Source organism: Macaca fascicularis, chromosome 2, assembly GCF_037993035.2.
Source record: "Macaca fascicularis isolate 582-1 chromosome 2, T2T-MFA8v1.1".
NCBI lineage: Eukaryota > Metazoa > Chordata > Mammalia > Primates > Cercopithecidae > Macaca > Macaca fascicularis.
In genome coordinates this window covers 148260196-148278981 of record NC_088376.1, presented here as the reverse complement: position 1 = coordinate 148278981, position 18786 = coordinate 148260196, and the positions used below count along the sequence as shown (strand labels likewise).

General features: G+C 42.3%; 1 long non-coding RNA gene and 1 other non-coding gene across 10 annotated transcripts; both read right to left on the bottom strand.

Moving 5' to 3' along the window:
• Positions 1 to 1399: 1399 nt before the first annotated feature.
• Positions 1400 to 18763, bottom strand: LOC135969373 (uncharacterized). 9 transcript variants are annotated; one of them, XR_010584580.1, is made up of 10 exons: positions 18391 to 18763; positions 15230 to 15354; positions 13710 to 13777; positions 13447 to 13549; positions 12370 to 12430; positions 7549 to 7648; positions 7058 to 7158; positions 6586 to 6686; positions 6316 to 6351; positions 1400 to 2492 (listed from the first exon to the last, which is right to left on the bottom strand). It is a non-coding gene; the product is annotated as an uncharacterized lncRNA (long non-coding RNA). The 9 variants fall into 9 exon arrangements; XR_010584579.1 differs by lacking the exon at positions 13447 to 13549; XR_012431454.1 differs by lacking the exon at positions 15230 to 15354.
• Positions 9013 to 9116, bottom strand: LOC123571995 (U6 spliceosomal RNA). The gene has a single exon (XR_006696349.1). It is a non-coding gene; the product is annotated as a U6 spliceosomal RNA (small nuclear RNA).
• Positions 18764 to 18786: the final 23 nt, after the last annotated feature.

Sequence of the window (18786 nt, the reverse complement as noted above, 5' to 3'; positions counted from 1 at the left end):
TAAAATTTTTTACAAATCTTCATTTTAAAAGTTCCATTCAGATGTGTTTTAACATTGTTAATAATAGGAAGAATATATGTAAAAACACAAAATAAGACACCATTCTTTACTTGTTTTCATAAACATTTTCCACAAATACAGTCCTCTCTCTCTCTAGATATATGCTATTAAAATGTGTCTCAGCTGGGCATGACGGCTCATGCCTGTAATCCCAGCACTTTGGGAGGCTGAGGCAAGTGGATCACCTGAGGTCAGGAGTTCGAGACCAGCCTGGCCAACATGGTGAAACCCTGTCTCTACTAAAAATACAAAAAATTAGCTGGGTGTAGTGGTGTATGTCTGTAATCCCAGCCTCTCAGGAGGCTGAGACAGGAGAATCGCTTGAATCCGGGAGTCGGAGGTTGCAGTTAGCGGAGATTGCGCCACTGTACTCCAGCCTGGGCAACAAGAACGAAACTCGGTCTTGAAAAAAAAAAGTGTCTCATGTTTTGAAATAGACTGGATCTGGATCTTAATTTCAGGCAGAGAATTTTAGAGCTCAGAACATGGAGTTAGATCCACCAGTCAAGTCTCTTCATTTCATCAAGGCTGGGACTAGAATTGAGCTTTCCTGAGTCCCAGTTCAGAGTTCCTTCCCCTTCAGTAAGTTCCAATCAACAAAAAATAAGCATCAGATGATTCTTCCTTCCCCTGTTCCCTCCTTGCCAAAATAAGTGTTTCAACATACCTGCTGGCAGTACATGTCAAAAAACTTAAATGCATATTTGTATAGGAGACTGCCAAATGAAATTATACTCTGGTCTAGAGAGTGAGGAAAACTCTGAGCCAGCGACAGAATGGATGAACACATACCCTTAAGAACCTTGAGTGGGGAAGAGTAGAGAGAGAAAAGAAGCTGTAGGAAACAGTACACAAGCTAAGAGTTGCTTATCCTTTTGGAATGTCAGACTTCTCCCCAACTCTCATTTTAACTTAAGAAATCCTAATATTTTTTACACAGAATAATCCTTCACCATTCTGAGTTTTCTCTCAGCATCAATGGGATTCCACATTTGGATAATAATTGTCCTTTAAGCTCAAAGAAGTTAAATTATAAGCCAAATAGTACGTTCCTGTCTGCTCAGTTTGGCATTGGAGGCCATCTCTTCTAAATCCCAGTTTCCCCATGCAATCACACTACCCCCCAGGGATGTTCCACCTTGGTTATAATTTGAAGTTGGTCTATAAGGTTCAATGCTAACTAAACTGATTTTTTTAAAAGAAGATCAAGAAGAGATGTGATCATGTTCTACCAATAACACAATATACATAGACATTAATGGACCCACAGTAAATAACCAGTTAATAAACATAGCTTCCTTATTGATACCATAGTTTTAAAAAATCTTACATTTAGTACTCAGCTGGGTATAATGCTTTATTGGGGAAAATGCAATGAAAAATTACATATGGTTTCTGCATCTAGAAAATTACAGCCCAAAACATATATAATTGGCAGAAATAAACACAGAAAGAACTGCAAGATGAAATAATACAAACATTAAATCCATTCCTAAATATAAAATTTAAGATCCAACGAGGTATTCTCATTAGCCTCTGACCCAAACCCCAAACGACTGGCCCATCCAGTTTTCTAAGTTCTATACTGTTAATATATTGAACATTCAGGCAAAACACTATTCTCAGCTTATAAAATTCCAGTTTGAATAAATTACATTTCCAGAGGAATTATCACCTAAAGTCCACAGTTTTGAATAGCCAAAGAGTGATAGTTCAAATAAGTTCATATTTACGTTTCTACTAGTTTCTACAGGCGGGTCCTATTCCCCTCAAGGATTTCTTTTTGAGATGGAGTCTTGCTCCGTCGCTCAGGCTGGAGTACAGTGGCAGATCTCGGCTCACTGCAACCTCCGCCTCCTGGGTTCAAGAGATTCTCCTGCCTCAGCCTCTGAAGTAGCTGGGATTACAGGTGCCCAACACCACGCCCAGCTAACTTTTCGTATTTTTTTAGTAGAGACGGGGTTTTACCATGTTAGCCAGGCTGCTCTCGAACTCCTGACCTCGTAATTCGCCCACCTCGGCCTCCCAAAGTGCTAGGATTACAGGCATAAGCCACTGCACCCGGCCTTTCCCCTCAAGGTTTTTATAAGCTACTTAGAATAGGATATGAAAGGCTAGTTTGTCATAGCTGCAAAATGCATTGAGATAGACAATTAAAATGATTAATGCAAAAATAAAATTCAAAAATTTCTATGGGTTTGAACAATGGACTGAAATAAGATGAAATTTTACACAGGAGCTGTATAGCTTTCCGTTTTAGATTAAAGATCAATAGTCTCTGACACTTACTAAGTAATGAACAGAGAATGTACTCTGGAGCAGTTGTTCTTGAATGCAGCCTGATCGAATCTTATTTCTTAGCACCTTTCAATGTACTTCTTTGTCTGAGTATTGCTGCTATAGATGATGAAAAGCATCACCAGGTCAAACACCTATTGTCAATAAATATGCAATAATAGAAAAACAGTTAACAAATCAGTACATTTGCTACAATGAAACAGCAGCTTTTCCCCATTAAAACACAGAATGGATGATGCTCATTTGTTCCACACACTCCCCTGGGAGTATCTACACTTTTCACAAAACCCAGAAATAATTTTCAGAGAAATAAAGTGCCACAATTATTAACCACTGGTATCTCTTAATACATTGCAATATACATTAAAGTGATTCTACTACAGAAGTAACTTTGAATATCTTGACATTTATTAAAGGAAAGATTCAATCACTTGCCAACTCCAGTATTTTCACTATTACTAGGAAAATTACTTTGTGAAAAGTTGGAAAGACTATAAATGCCCACCAATACGGGAAAGGTCCAATAAATTATGACAGAGTAATTTTAATTTTTGGAATATTACAGTCATCGAAAGAATAAGCCAGGCTGGTTTATTCTGGTGGCTCACGCCTGTAATCCCAGCACTTTGGGAGGCCAAGGTGCGCCTATCACGTGAGGTCAGGAGTTCGAGACCAGCCTGGCCAACATGGTGAAACCCCATTTCTACTAAAAATAGAAAAAAAAATTGGCCAGTCGTGGTGGCAAGTGCCTATAATTCCAGCTACTCAGGAGGCTGAGGCAGGTGAATCACTTGAACCCAGGAGGCAGAGGTTGCAGTAAGCCTAGATCGTGCCACTGCACTCCAGCCTGGGTGACACAGCGAGATTCTGTCTAAAAAAATTTTTTTTATTAAAATATTTTTTAAAAAGAATATGCTAGGCCAGGGGTCCCTAACCCCTGGATCATGGGGTCCGTGGTCTACTAGGAACCAAGCTGCACAGCAGGAGGTGAGGGGCAGTCAAGTGGGCATTACCACCTGAGACCTGTCTCCCGTCAGATTAGCGACTGCATTAGATTCTCATGGGAGTGTGAACCCTATTGTGAACTGCACGTGCACAAGATCTAGGCTGCACATTCCTTATGAGAATCTATGTAGTGCCTATTAAGGCTGAACCGTTTCATCCCGAAATCATACCCCGACACTGTCTGTGGAAAAACTGTCTTCCATGAAACCAGTCCCTGGTGCCAAAAAGGTTAGGGACTGCTAAACCATATTATATTTTTTGACACAGGAAAGACATTCCTGATATGAAGTGGAAAAAACAGCAACCTGCAAAAGGATAATCAGGCTGGGCATGGTGGTTCATGCCTATAATCCCACTGCTTTGAGAGGCTGAGGAGGGAGGCTCACTTGAGCTCAGGAGGTGGAGGCAACGGTGAGCTATGATTATGCCACTGGTACTCCAGTGTGGTGACAGAGTGAAACCCTGTCTCTTTAAACAACAACAACAATAACCCATAATCACGGTTAAGATTCTGCTTTTGTAAAAACATTATGTAAACATGCATATGTGTAGGCATAAGAGCATACCAGTACTTGCACACAATTATAGCTTGTATATGAAGAGAAAAAATTTGGAAGGATGACTATCCCTGAGGAATGGGACAGAGAGTGGAGAAAAACTGTATTTTTTACATCTGTAGATTCCTTGTGGGTTTTTCTCCACGATTAGCTTGTTTACCTAAGTTTAAAATAGAAAAATATGAGGGCTGGGTGCAGTGGCTCATGCCTATAATCCCAACACTGGGAGGCCCAAGCAGGAGGATCACTTGAAGCTGAAAATTTGAGACCAGCCTGGGCAACACAGCAAGACCTCATCTCTATAAAAAAAATAAAAGAGTTGGCCGTAATCCTACCACTTTGGGAGGCTGAAGCGGGTGGATCACCTGAGGTCAGGGGTTTGAGACCAGCCTAGCCAACAAGGTGAAATCCCGTCTCTACTAAAAATACAAAGATTAGCCAGGTGTGGTGGCGGGCACTTATAATCCCGGCTACTAGGGAGGCTGAGGCAGGATAATTGCTTCAACCCAGGGGGCAGATGTTGCAGTGAACAGAGATTGTTACACTTCACTCCAGCCTGGGCAAAAGAGTGAAACTCTATCTCAAAATAACTAACTAACAGAATTAGCCAGGCCTGGTGGTGCTTGCCTGTAGTCCCAGCTACTCCGAAAATTGAGATGGGAGGATCGCTTGCACCCAGGAGTTTGAGGCTGCAATGAGCTATGATGCTGTCACTGCACTCCAGCTTGGGTGATAGAGCAAGACCTGGTCTCTTAAAAAAAAGAGAGAGAGAGAGAAAACATTGGGAATGTATTCAGGGCAACTTGAGTCTATGCTTCCAGAAAAAAAAAAAAAAAAAAGAAAAAACAAAACAAAACAAAACAAAAAAGTTAAAAAGGCAAGCAGGACAAAAAAGAAAAAACAAAACAAATTTTACTACTTCTCTTAACTGAATGCCCCACTTCTTAGGACACCAAAATTGAGAGTCATTAGACCAAAATACAGTCATTAAAGGTAACAATGAAAATGCAGAAGCACATGAAATATTTATAACAGCAGAAAAAATGTTAAGAGAAAAAAGAATACAAATTGTATTTATAAAATGATTACAACTATGTAAAAATAGGAATGCAGGCAGCCAAGGTGGTAATTTATATTTGGATAAATATATGTTTATCCAAAACCAAAAACAGTGTTTTGGAGTACTTTGATATTTTTCACCACAAAAAGTTGTCAATTTTTTCATTGCTTTATTCAGCATAATGAAAGCTTTTAAGATAGTCATCCAAAAATTGGCTAACACAACAAAAATTCCACAAAACAGATTCCAACGAAAGAAAAATCTTTAAGGCAACCAATCAGCTCCTAAGGAACTCAATCATCTGGCTTTTTTCTTTTTTTTTGAGATGGAGTCTTGCACTGTCACTCAGGCTAGAGTGCAGTGGTACGTGCCATCAGGCCAGGCTAATTTTTCTTTTGTATTTTTAGTAGAGACGGGGTTTCGCTACATTGGTCAGGCTGGTCTCAAACCCGCCTGCCTCAGCCTCCCAAAGTGCTGGGATTATAGGCGTGAGCCACTATGCCCAGCCAATCATCTGGCTTTTTGATAGAAGGTATTTCTAGAATTAATAGACATAAGATCCAGTACCATTGCCTTGACAGTGGACACACTGATTTACTCCAGTCAGGTCTACATGGGCAAAGTAAAGTAAAACATGGAATGCCATTATCTTGACAGTGGTGCTGGGTGGAAGGAAGGGCAATTAGGCAGATACAGGGACCTGAGACTCAGGTGGTTATTTTCTTCATCTCATCAGTGGGGACTTGGCTTCTTTGATTGCACCTTGATGTGCTTAGTTACACTGTATTTCCCTTTATGGATACTGTAGGCTTATTTTATAGCCAGAGTGAGTAGGGGCAGACTATCTGGCCAGTCAACACCTCACATTATCTTCCCCAAACAGCTAATGTTTATTAGAGCAACTAGAGAAGAGAAAAAAGAGTGACTGGATGGAGGAGAAAGAAAGAAAGCGGGACGGCAAGCTAGCCAACGTCATTACTTTTAAGTCTGCAATACTTTTTTTTTTTTTTTAAGACAGAGTCTCGCTCTGTCATCCAGGCTGGAGTGCAGTGGCACAATCTCCGCTCACTGCAAGCTCCCCGCACCAGGTTCACGCCATTCTCCTGCCTCAGCCTCCGGAGTAGCTGGGACTACAGGCACCTGCCACTATGCCCGGCTAATTTTTTTGTATTTTTAGTAGAGACTGGGTTTCACCGTGTTCGCCAGGATGACCTTGATCTCCTGACCTCGTTATCTGCCCGCCTTGACCTCCCAAAGTGCTGGGATTACAGGCATGAGCCACCACACCCGGCCTCAAGTCTACAATACTTAAAATGAATAGTACATGAATATCACCTTGTGTTCAGACACTGAGGCCGTGTCTTCAATTGCCTGAAAAAACAAGAGAGTCACAAAAACATTACCACACATCAGCGAAACACGTTTCACCTTACTCAGCATGCCGTGTTATCTCATCTAAGAGCCAATGTGTCCATATGGCAGCCATCAGCTATTATTTCCACTCGAATGACTTTTGAGATTTTTATTTCAATCTACCTCAGTTATACATCTGTCACTAATTGCCACTCATTTCCTCCTTGATAATCAAAGTTCCAAAGATCTCACCTTAATCCAGGCTTCTGAAATGGTTTTCTCATATCTAATAGCTGACTTTATTACATCAAAAAGGAGAATAATGCAGCTCTGACCGCTGCTTTCTTGATTTCCTGAGGAATTACAAGTAGCAGAGAGGAAAAAATTAGTCTTCTACCTACCAGAAAAGAACTTACAAGATCTGATTTCCTGCTTCGTAGCCATGTACCCTGGAGCAAATGACAACCTCATGTATAAGATGGCTAATAAACTTGCACTGTAGTCTGTCTGGAATTGATCTGAATGGCTAAGAAAACATATAAACGCATACATAATCACATACATATATGTAGTTTGAAACACTATACAATACTAGATGTAAATGTCATAATAGTACCATTATTTGTAGTTGTAAGTATTAAGCTCCAATTCTGACTGTGGGATGTCAGAAAACTGTGACAACCTATGTGAGGAAAAGGGTGGCAATTATCCATGAGCTCTTTACCTTGCTCGTCCTTTACTTTTCTATTTTACTTGGGAAGCCTGTAACTGTGATGGCAAAACACAATGTTGCAGATCCAACTTCTCCCGAAGCTCAGAAATTACCTGCAGAAAATAAATATTAACTATGGTTTTCTGCTTATTCATAGTGGGTACGCACAGTCCAGTCTCTCAACCATGACAATCTCCTGAAAGACTAAGAAAAAATTTTAAATGTCGGACATTTTGAAAAATAGAGTTGTGAGAATAGCTAATGAAATGTCATAGAACATCATACCCAAAATTTCAGAATTCTGTGAGGTACTACACAGAAAGAGTAAATGTAACTTATAGCAGCTTATACAGAGTAATGAATCTGTTGAATAGCTCCATTCTCTCCTCTGAATGCTATCTGGATTAGTCACTATTCTCGGTTAGTCTGGGGACAGAGAAGAGCGATTGGTACTTATTAACTTAAGTTGCTTTGTCTAGGTGTGACGGGATATAAGAGCATACCTCAAGTGCATCCATGGCTGTTATGGAATGAAGAATGAACTTTATTATCACAGGCAAATCCTCCAATAGACGACAACTTATCAATCACCAACTGGCGAACCTAAAAATTAAAAGCACAAAAATTTAATACATTTTCATATCACTACCTCAGCTTGTACTGAACTGTTAGGTAAAATTAGAAAAAAATCACTTCTCTCACTCAGTTTTCCCACTCACAATTTAGGGGGAAAAAAAATTTAAATTTTTCCCCAAATTAGAATCTTTTAGTTGTTAATACCACAGCTTCATCGAAAACAGACAGGCAATAAATATGAAACAGAGCTATTATCTTACATTAAGAGCCAAAATTCTCAACTGGCTATATAGTAAGGCATAAAAAGTATTATTCCTATGGGAAGCAGGTGTGATTAAGACAATATAGAAAATTTCCACTCAAAACTTACTGCTTAAAAACAGACCTGTGAATCTATCACAGAATAGCATCTGAAACTCATTGAGAAAAATTAAAAGAAAAAAAAGAGAGAGAGAGAGATATCAAATGTGATTCACTATGGTTTCAAAATGAAATACTCATTACACAAGATTTCTCCCAAGGCAATGACTGACTAACACTTGTTCCAGGAGGTTGGAAAGCTGAGACTGTACCACTGCACTCCTGCCTGGGTGACAGGTGTGGTGGTGAACACTGTAATCCCAGGTACTCGGGGAGCTGAGGCAGGAGAATTGCTTGAATCTAGGAGGTGGAGGTTGCAGTGGGCCAAGATCACACCATTGCACTCCAGCCTGGGCAACAGAGTGAGACTCTTTCTCAAAATAAATAAACAAACAATCCTTCAAATGTATTATTACTGTACACAGGACTCTGAAAAAATTTAAAAAGGGAACATAAAAATGACTAATCCTGTCATTCCAGAAATGTGCACTATTAATATGCATATGTATCTTCTTTTTTTAACAAAATACTGGACTGCACTATTTAATTGCAAAAACCGCAATTACTTTTGCACCAACCTAATATAAATGCTATGTGTAACCTGGGTTTGTTTTTTTCAATTAATGTATGATACTAACTAGTTCTTTTTACAGTTATTAATGTGCATATAATATTCCTTTTTGAACATCTCAATTATTTACATTTCTTTATTTTAAACAGTAATCTTTTTCTTTTTTTTTGGGATGGAGTCTCGCATTGTCGCCCAGGCTAGAGTGCAGTGGCGCAATCTCGGCTCACTACAAGTTCTGCCTCCTGGGTTCACGCCATTCTCCTGCCTCAGCCTCCAGGAGTAGCTAGGATTACAGGCGTCTGCCACCACACCCGGATAATCTTTTGTATTTTTAGTAGAGTTGGGGTTTCACCATGTTAGCCAGGATGGTCTCGGTCTCCTGACCTCATGATCCACCTACCTCGGCCTCCCAAAGTGCTGGGATTACAGGCGTAAGTCACTGTGCCCGGCCAATTTTTTTCAATATATGGAACACTTCACAAATTTGCGTGTCACCCTTGCAAAGTGGCCATGCTAATCTCTGTATTGTTCCAGACTTAGTATATATGCTGCCAAAGCAAGCACTAAACTAATGTTATTTCATTTTTATTCACAGTTATTATCCTAGGATAAATTAGGAGACATGACATTAGGATTAAAGGGTATGCAAAATCTAAGGTTTTTGACACATACAATTTATTGCTCTTCAGACTCAATGCCTGAACTAATTTATATGCTCACTAGCAATGTATGAGCATGCCTATTCACTACACTCAACAAGCAGACCCTTTGAGAGTAGGAAAAAATGCCTTTTACTGCTTAATAGTTATTATTTACTATTTTGATATAGTGTTTTAAATTTGTGACTTTGATTGCTAACAAAATTTAACTTTTTAAATATTTTATATTCTTGTATTTCTTCTTTGTAAAAGGTCTGTTCACGACCTTTGTCTACTTTTCTATTAGGCTGTTCATTTCTTTTCTAACATAGTAATTAAAGAAAACAGGTAGGGCCACATCCCAGTAGTTTGAGAGGCTCAGGCAGGTTGATCACTTGAGCCTAGAAGTTTTGAGACCAGCCTGGGCAACACAGCGAAACCCCATCTCTACCAAAAAAAACATGAAAATTACCCAGACCGGGTGGCGCGCACCTGTAGTCCCAGGCACTCATGGGGCTGAGGTGGGAGAATCACTTAAGCCTGGGTGGTTGATGCCGCAGTGAGCCGTGATCGTACTACGGCACTCCAGCCTGGGCGACAGAGTGAGACCCTGTCTCAACATACACTACAAAATTAAAAAGGTAAAGAAAAGTATTCAGAGAATACCTGATTCCAACCAACTGGCTACCCTCTTTGGAAACAACTACTGTTACCAGTATATTGTGTATCCTTCTACTAAGGATTATCCCTGAGCATAAGCAATAGATACTTAAAAAACATTTTTTTTTTCTGTTTTTAAATAGACACAAAGTCTCACTACATTGCCCCGGCTGGTCTTGAATTCCTGGATTCAAGCAATCCTCCTGCCTAGGCTTCTCAAACTGTTGGGATTACAGGTGTCAGCCACCGCAGCAGGCCAATAGTTACTTTTAACAGTAATCCTATTTATTGTTACAAAGTCATATTAACAGATGAAACTTCAAAGACACTCCAGTAAAATTTTAGTAGTCACTTAAGAAGCATCATGATAAATTGACTTTCAGAGAAACCAACAGTTTTCAGAGTAAACTTTTCAGAGAGAAACTTAAGTACAACAGGATTGTACTTAACATTCCATAATAACTCCAGAATATTTTCAAAAAAATATTCTGGCATCTTCTCAAATAAGGTTTTGACAATGGCAGGTTAAAAAAGAAGACAAAGGGAGTTAGGGGATGATCTGAAAATACACAATACAAGGCTGGGTACGGTGGCTCACGCCTGTAATCCCAGCACTTTGGGAGGCCGAGGTGGGCAGATCATGACGTCAGGATATCGAGACCATCTGGTTAACATGGTGAAACCCTGTCTCTACTAAAAATACAAAAAATTAGCCGGGTGTAGTGGCGGGCGCCTGTAGTGCTAGCTACTCGGGAGGCTGAGGCAGGAGAATGGTGTGAATCCAGGAGGCAGAGCTTTCAGTGAGCCAAGATTGTGCCACTGCACTCCAGCCTGGGCGGCAAAGCGAGACTCCGTCTAAAAAAATATACATATATACACAACAGAAATGTATAATCCCAGCTACTTGGGAGGCTGAGGCATGAGAATCACTTGAACCTGTGGGAGGCAGAGGTTGCAGGGAGCTGAGATCACACCACTCCACTCCAGCCTGTGTGACAGAGGAGACTCTGACTCAAAAAAAAAAAGAAAAAAGAAAAAAGAAATTTATAATCTCTTTCCAACTAGAGCTCCTGGAGGAAACACTTTGGTAAAGTTGATATCTTATTACAAGGATATCCACATGAGTATGTCTTCATTTTTAGAATATGCTACTGGAATACGAAGACTTAATCTGCCTTCTGAAAAACTGAAAATTATTATCAAGGCAAAGTTAAAATAATCAGATAATCAAAATATTATTAAATACGCTGTTAATCCATGAAATGCAGACTTTAAAAGATTATCAAATAGGTTGCAAGGGGAGCTCTCCAGAGGAATAAGGGAGCTCTTAGACTTAAAATAACTAAATTATGCTGGAAGCGGTGGCTCAAGCCTGTAATCCCAGCACTCTGGGAGGCCGAGACGGGCGGATCACGAGGTCAGGAGATTGAGACCATCCTGGCTAACACGGTGAAACCGCATCTCTACTAAAAAATACAAAAAACTAGCCGGGTGAGGTGGCGGGTGCCTGTAGTCCTAGCTACTCGGGAGGCTGAGACAGGAGAATGGCGTAAACCCGGGAGGTGGAGCTTGCAGTGAGTTGAGATCCGGCCACTGTGGGCGACAGAGCAAGACTCCGTCTCAAAAAAAAAAAAAAAAAAAAAAAAAACCCAAAAAAACCCACCTAAATTATATTCAAGATTTCCAATGAAAAGAGTGTGAAAAGATTAACAGTAGGAGACAAGAGAAGAGGAAAAATGGAGAATGGTGTGGAGGGAAGTTTTCTGATCTATATATATTTGAATAACTTGAGATATTCAAATCATATCAATGTATTGTCTATTTAATATATTAAAAGAGAAGGAGAAAAAGGACAAAATTAAGTTACATAATCATCTAAAAAGCTAAATGGGAGATGATTTAGATATGAACATGATAGATTACCAGGTGCTCAGAGTACACAGGACGCAGATTTAAGGAGAGGAATCAGGCCGGGCGCGGTGGCTTACGCCTGTAATGCCAACACTTTAGAAGGCCAAGGTGGGCAGATCACCTGAGGTTGGGAGTTCGAGACCAGCCTGACCAACATGGAGAAACCCTGTCTCTACTAAAAATACAAAATTAGCTAGGCGTGGTGGCGCATGCCTATAATCCCAGCTACTCAGGAGGCTGAGGCAGGAGAACTGCTTGAACCTGGGAGGCGGAGGTTGTGGTGAGCCGAGATTGCGCCACTGCACTCCAGCTTGAGCAACAAGAGAGAAACTCCGTCTCAAAAAAAAAAAAAAAAAAAGAAAAAGAAAAAGAATCAGATGCAGAGGGAATAAATGGGACCAACCGCTGGATGTACCAAGCTAATAAGCATAGTTTTAAAACACAGACATTACCCTACCAAACTCATCACAGCAACAGAGCTGTGTTAAAGCTGTTACAAACCCCAATTCTCTGATTAACCCTACTCTATCCCATGTTCCCGCCATTTAGACTTGAGCATACACCACAAACCTCATCCATCAAATGTTCACAGAAAAAGTGAGTCTTACCTGTAGTATGTCAATCCCCAGAAGCAGTTTGATGAGACTCTTAGAATAAGATGCACCCATACTGTAAAAAAGAGACATGTTTTCCACTTTGCTTTCCTTGTTTTAATGCTTTTATCATCTTTTCTCAATAAAATTGGTTAAATACATAATTTTAAAGAGGAACTATCCTGTTATACAAGAAATACAGTAGGCCGGGCGCGGTGGCTCAAGCCTGTAATCCCAGCACTTTGGGAGGCCGAGACGGGCAGATCACAAGGTCAGGAGATCGAGACCATCCTGGCTAACACGGTGAAACCCCGTCTCTACTAAAAAATACAAAAAACTAGCCGGGCGAGGTGGCAGGCGCCTGTAGTCCCAGCTACTCGGGAGGCTGAGGCAGGAGAATGGCGTAAACCCGAAAGGGGGAGCTTGCAGTGAGCTGAGATCCGGCCACTGCACTCCAGTTTGGGCGACAAAGCAAGACTCTGTCTCAAAAAAAAAAAAAAAAAAAAAAGAAAAGAAATACAGAAATGAGCACATGGCTCTTAGCAAGGGAGACGTAGAGATTTGAAATTCTAGGGGATGGGCGTGGTTGCTCATGCCTGTAACCCCAGCACTTTGGGAGGGTGATGCGGGCGGATCATGAGGTCATGAGATCAAGACCATCCTGGCTAACACAGTGAAACACCGTCTCTACCAAAAAAAAAAAAAAAAAAAATAGCCAGGCATAGTGGCGTGCCCCTGTAATCCCAGCTACTCGGGAGGCTGAGACAGAAGAATGGCATGAACGTGGGAGGCGGAGCTTGCAGTGAGCCAGGATCGTACCACTGCACTCCAGCCTGCGTGACAGAGCAAGACTCCATCTCAAACAACGAAAAAAAAAGAAATTCTGTCAACACAGGTGAAACACATTCTAGAAAACACTGATTGTTAGGCTCATAACCACAAGCTTAGGAATTTCAAAGTTAGGTTTACTTTGAGGAAAAGAGAGCTTACACCAAAAATGAAATTTGAAACAACTGCGCTCTCCCTCCCCAGCCCCACGCAATTAGCCGAACAGACTGAATTTCAGCAAGATTCCATGCCTCCTCTCCACACCTGGCTTCCTCATCCTGCAGAGCTCACAAGGCAAAAGGCAGTTCCTGAAACTGTCTTCATCCTCAATGTAAGACTCCAGGCCACTAACAAATTCTTCTATTATCTTAATAAGGAGATTTAAAAAATAAAAAAGAATAAATTTTTAGTTTAATATTTGCTGTTAAAAATCATTTTAGCCCACTCAACTTTATACCAGTGTCCTTAAATTCCAAATTCTAGAGTTATGCTGGCATAAGCAAAAATACCAGGGGAAAAATACATACTTTGGGATAGGAAGGGTGTCTCCTCAGGGTCTGAAAGAGCTTCTTTTGGAAAGCTATTTGGTCCACAGCTACACAGAAAAAAGAAGAGCTGGTCACCAGTTTCCTACCATAGTTTTCCTTCTCTAAAAACCCGTTTCTTCCTGATAAAACCAATAAAAATATTTTCAACCCAATTTCAGAGCCAAATCTTTTTTTTTTTTTTTTTGAGATGGTGACTTGCTCTGTCACCTAGGCTGGAGTGCAGTGGGGTGATCTCGGCTCACTGGAACCTCCGCCTCCTGGGTTCAAGTGATTCTCCTGCCTTAGCCTCCCAAGTAGCTGTTACTACTGGCACCCGCCACCACGCCTGGCTAATTTTTTTCTATTTTTAGTAGAGATGGGGTTTCACTGTATTATCCAGGATGGTGTCAACATCCTGACCCCGTGATCTGCCTGCCTCAGCCTCCCAAAGTGCTGGGATTATAATAGGCGTGAGTCACCGCGCCCGGCCTAGACTCAAATCTTCTAAACCTACATAAAAGACTTAGCTTTGATAGCAGATAGCCACTAAGTGCTCTAAAAAAGACCTGCCATAACCTTAGCAAGATAGAATAATCTGTTCCCCCAGCACAATCTTACATGGCTCTATAAATTTTCTTTTGAAATTACTCTGACACTGATATAGTTGCTTTCTGGATATTTATTTTTTCATAAGAAAACACAAAAGAAATAATAGTATATAACATTTTTTCTAATGAAAGGATTAGAAATGCTTTACTTAACAGGTAGTAATGAGGACCAAAGACTCTACCATTTTCTTTTTCTTTTTCCTTTTTTTTTTGAGACGGAGTCTCACTCTGTCACCTAGGCTGGAGTGCAGTGGCGTGATCTTGGCTCACTGCAACCTCCACCTCCTGGGTTCAAGCAATTCTCCTGACTCAGGCGCCTGAGTAGCTGGGACTACAGACGCACGCCGCCATGCCCAGCTAATTTTTTGTATTTTAGTAGAGACATGTTGCTCAGGTTGGTCAGGAATTCCTGAGTTCAGACAGTCTGCCCGCCTCGGCCTCCCAAAGTGCTGGGATTTATAAGCGTGAACCACCATGTGCGGCCTGGCTGTACCATTTTCTAAAAAGCAATTTCAACTTTGTCTCAAGATGGATGGTCCTGTCGTTTCTAATCTTCATTGCCTCTGTTTAGAAAACCCATGATTGGCCAGGTGCAGTGGCTCACACCTGTAATCCCAGCACTTTGGGAGGCCGAGACGGGTGGATCACGAGGTCAGGGGATCGAGACCATCCTGGCTAACATGGTGAAACCTCGTCTCTACTAAAAATACAAAAAAATTAGCCGGGTGTGATGGCAGGCGCCTGTAGTCCCAGCTACTTGGGAGGCAGAGGCAGGAGAATGGCGCCACTGCTCTGCAGCCTGGGCGACAGAGCGAGACTCCGTCTCAAAAAAAAAAGAAAGAAAAGAAAACCCATATTCAATCCTGAGCTCTTTCATTAAACCCAGAGAATAAAATTAGATTAAAATATTACCTAGTTGATTCTGACTCTCTCTGGTTTTAAGAATAATTTCTGATGTCTTAAGAAGCTTTACAGACGCTGTCATTTTCTTCAACTTCATTAGGAATATGAGATGGAAAGTAGTTGCTTCCTGGTTTCTGAAAATTGACAAAATTTTAAAGAATATGGCAAATTATAAAGGAAAAATGAAAACTTAAACCCAGGAATAATAATCCTGAGAGGAAAACTGATGTGTTCCTTAAAAATTATACTAGGATTGATGCTGTAGTGAAATAAAGTATCTTCAGCAATAGTGGCTTCCAAAACAAACAATTCATATCAACAAATAGAATTATTTTCACCTATTAAGTTTTCATTTGAAGAATTCAAAATGTGCGATTTCTGGCCAGGCAAGGTGGCTTACGCTGGAATCGCAGCATTTAGGAGGCCAAGGCAGGAGGATCACTTGAAACCAGGAGTTCAAGACCAGCCTGGGCAACAAAGCAAGACCCCCTATCTCCACACACACAAAAAACTAGTTAGGTGAGGAGATGCGCACCTGTAGTCCCAGCTACTTAGGAGGCTAAGGTGGAAGGATAACTTGAGCCCAGGAGGTTGAGGCTATAGTGAGCTCTGATAGTGCCACTGCACTCCAGCCTGGGTGACAGAGCGAGACTCCGTCTCAAAAAAAAAAAAAAAAAAAAAAAGAGAGAGAAAAGAAAACCCAGATTCAATCCTGAGCTCTTTCATTAAACCCAGAGAATAAAATTAGATTAAAATATTACCTAGTTGATCCCCATCTCTAAAAAAATAAATTCAAACAAACAAGTGCCTAACAAGAACAACCCATGGAAATGTTTTCCATCCAAATTCTAAACTAGCCAGTGTCTCTCAAGCTGTTGCCTGCAAATCACTGTACTGGAATCACTGGGAAGATGCATATTCCTGGCCGGGCGTGGTGGCTCACACCTGTAATCCCAGCACTTTGGGAGGCTGAGACAGGCAGACCACCTGAGGTCAGGAGTTCAAGACCAGCCTGGTGAAACCCAGTCTCTACTAAAATGACAAAATTAGCTAGGTGTGGTGGCACGCGCCAGTAGTCCCAGCTACTCAGGAGGCTGAGGCAAGAGAATCACTTGAACTGGGAGGCAGATGTTGCAGTGAGCTGAGATTGTGCCACTGCTGTGTTGTCCAAGCTGAAGTGTAGTGGCGTGATCTCAGCTCACTGCAACATCCACCTCCTGGGTTCAAGCGATTCTCCTGCTTCAGCCTCCTGAGTAGTTGGGATTACAGGTGCATGACACCACGCCCAGATAATTTTTGTATTTTTAGTAGAGATGGGGTTTCGCTATGTTGGCCAGGCTGGTCTCGAACTCCTGACCTCAGGTGATCTGCCTGCCTTGGCCTCCCAAAGTGCTGGGATTACAGGCGCGAGCCACCGTGCCTGGCCCACAATTTCCTTTTCTAAATCAAGTTTATTCCTAACATGGTTTTGGACTTGCAATTTTTATCATTATAATTGCTGTTCATCAAGCATTTTCATCTATTTCAGTGGAACTGACCAAGAAGCACACTTAAATTCCAATAACCTAATAAGAAATAACTCTTCAATCCATAAATTAGTAGAAGCTAAGCTATGAGGATGCAAAGGCATTAAGAATGACATAATGGGCCGGGCGTGGTGGCTCAAGCCTGTAATCCAGCACTTTGGGAGGCCGAGACGGGCGGATCATGAGGTCAGGAGATCGAGACCATCCTGGTTAACACGGTGAAACCCCGTCTCTACTAAAAAATACAAAAAACTAGCCAGGCGAGGTGGCAGGTGCCCGTAGTCCCAGCTACTCAGGAGGCTGAGGCAGGAGAATGGCGTCAACCCAGGAGGCGGAGCTTGCAGTGAGCTGAGATCTGGCCACTGCACTCCAGCCTGGGCGACAGAGGAGACTCCGTCTCAAAAAAAAAAAAAAAAAGAATGACATAATGAGGCCAGGCACACCTGAAATCCCAGCACTTTGGAAGGCCGAGGTGGGTGGATTACTGGAGGTCAGGCGTTTGAGACCAGCCTAACATGGTGAAACCCATCTCTACTAAAAATACAAACATTAGCCAGGCATGCCTGCACGCACCTGTAAACCCGGCTACTTGGGAGGCTGAGGCAGGAGAATGGCTTGAACCTGGGACACGGAGGTTGCAGTGAGCCAAGATTGTGCCACTGCATTCCAGACTGGGCAAGAAAAGCCAAACTCCATCTCAAAAAAAAAAAAAAAAAAAAGATATACAGGTCCAGGCATGATGGCTCTCGCCTGTTAATCCCAGCACTTTGACAGGCCAAGGTGGGTGGATCACTTGAGGTCAGGAGTTCGAGACCCCCCCGCCTCTTGGCCAACATGGTGAAACCCCTTCTCTACTTAAGATACAAAAAAATTAGCCGGGCGTGGAGGCTGGTGCCTGTAATCCCAGCTACTGGGGAGACTGAGGCTGGAGAATCGCTTGAACCTGGGAGGTGGAGTTTGCAGTGAGCCGAGATTGTGCCACTGCACTCCAGCCTGGGTGACAGAATGAGACTCCATCTCAAACCACCATCACCACCACCACCACCACAAGAATGATATAGTGGACTTTGGAGACACGAGGAAAAGGGTCGGGGGACTCAGGGATTAAAAAATATACATTGGGTACACTATACACTCTTCAGGTGATAGGTGCAACAAAATTTCAGAAATCACCACTAAATAACTTGTTTATGCAACCAAACACCACCTGTTCCCTAAAAACCTAGTAAAATAAAAACAAACCAACACAAATCAAGTTAGAACTGCTTTAATAGAGTAGACGAGAGCAATAAATGAACTATCAACCTCCCCGGCCCCGGCTCCCTTTTTGAGACACGGTCTCTCTCGCTGTGTCGCCTAGGCTGGAGTGCAGTGGTGCTATTATTGACTCATTGCACACTCGACGTCCTGAGCTCAAGTGATCCTCCCACTTCAGCCTCCTCAGTAGCTGGGACGACAGGCGCATACCACCAAGCCCAGCAGAAAGATACCTGTGGGGATTATCCCATCTCAGGGCAGATGAGAAAACCGAGGATTCGGGCGCGGAGTCTCAGAGAAGAACGACGACCGCGGACCGGGCCTAGAGATTAGGCCGCTAGGGGACCGGGGCCTGGAGAGACTATGACCACTGCTCCACTTACTCACCAAGAAGTCGTCACTCGTAGTTTTATTTATTTATTTATTGTTTTGAGACGGAGTCTCGCTCTGTCGCCCAGGCTGGAGTGCAGTGGCGCAATCTCGGCTCACTGCAAGCTCCGCCTCCCGGGTTCAAGCCATTCTCCTGCCTCAGCCTCCCGAGTAGCTGGGACTACAGGCGCCCGCCACCGCGCCCGGCTAATTTTTTTCTATTTTTAGTAGAGACGGGTTTCACCGTGTTAGCCAGGATGGTCTCGATCTCCTGACCTCCTGATTCGCCCGCCTCGGCCTCCCAAACTGCTGGGATTACAAGGGTGAACCACCACGCCGGACCGCCGCGGGTAGTTTTCCACTTTCCCGCCCGGCCCGACGCTGCTCTGACGCCACCGAGGCGCGCCACGTCGT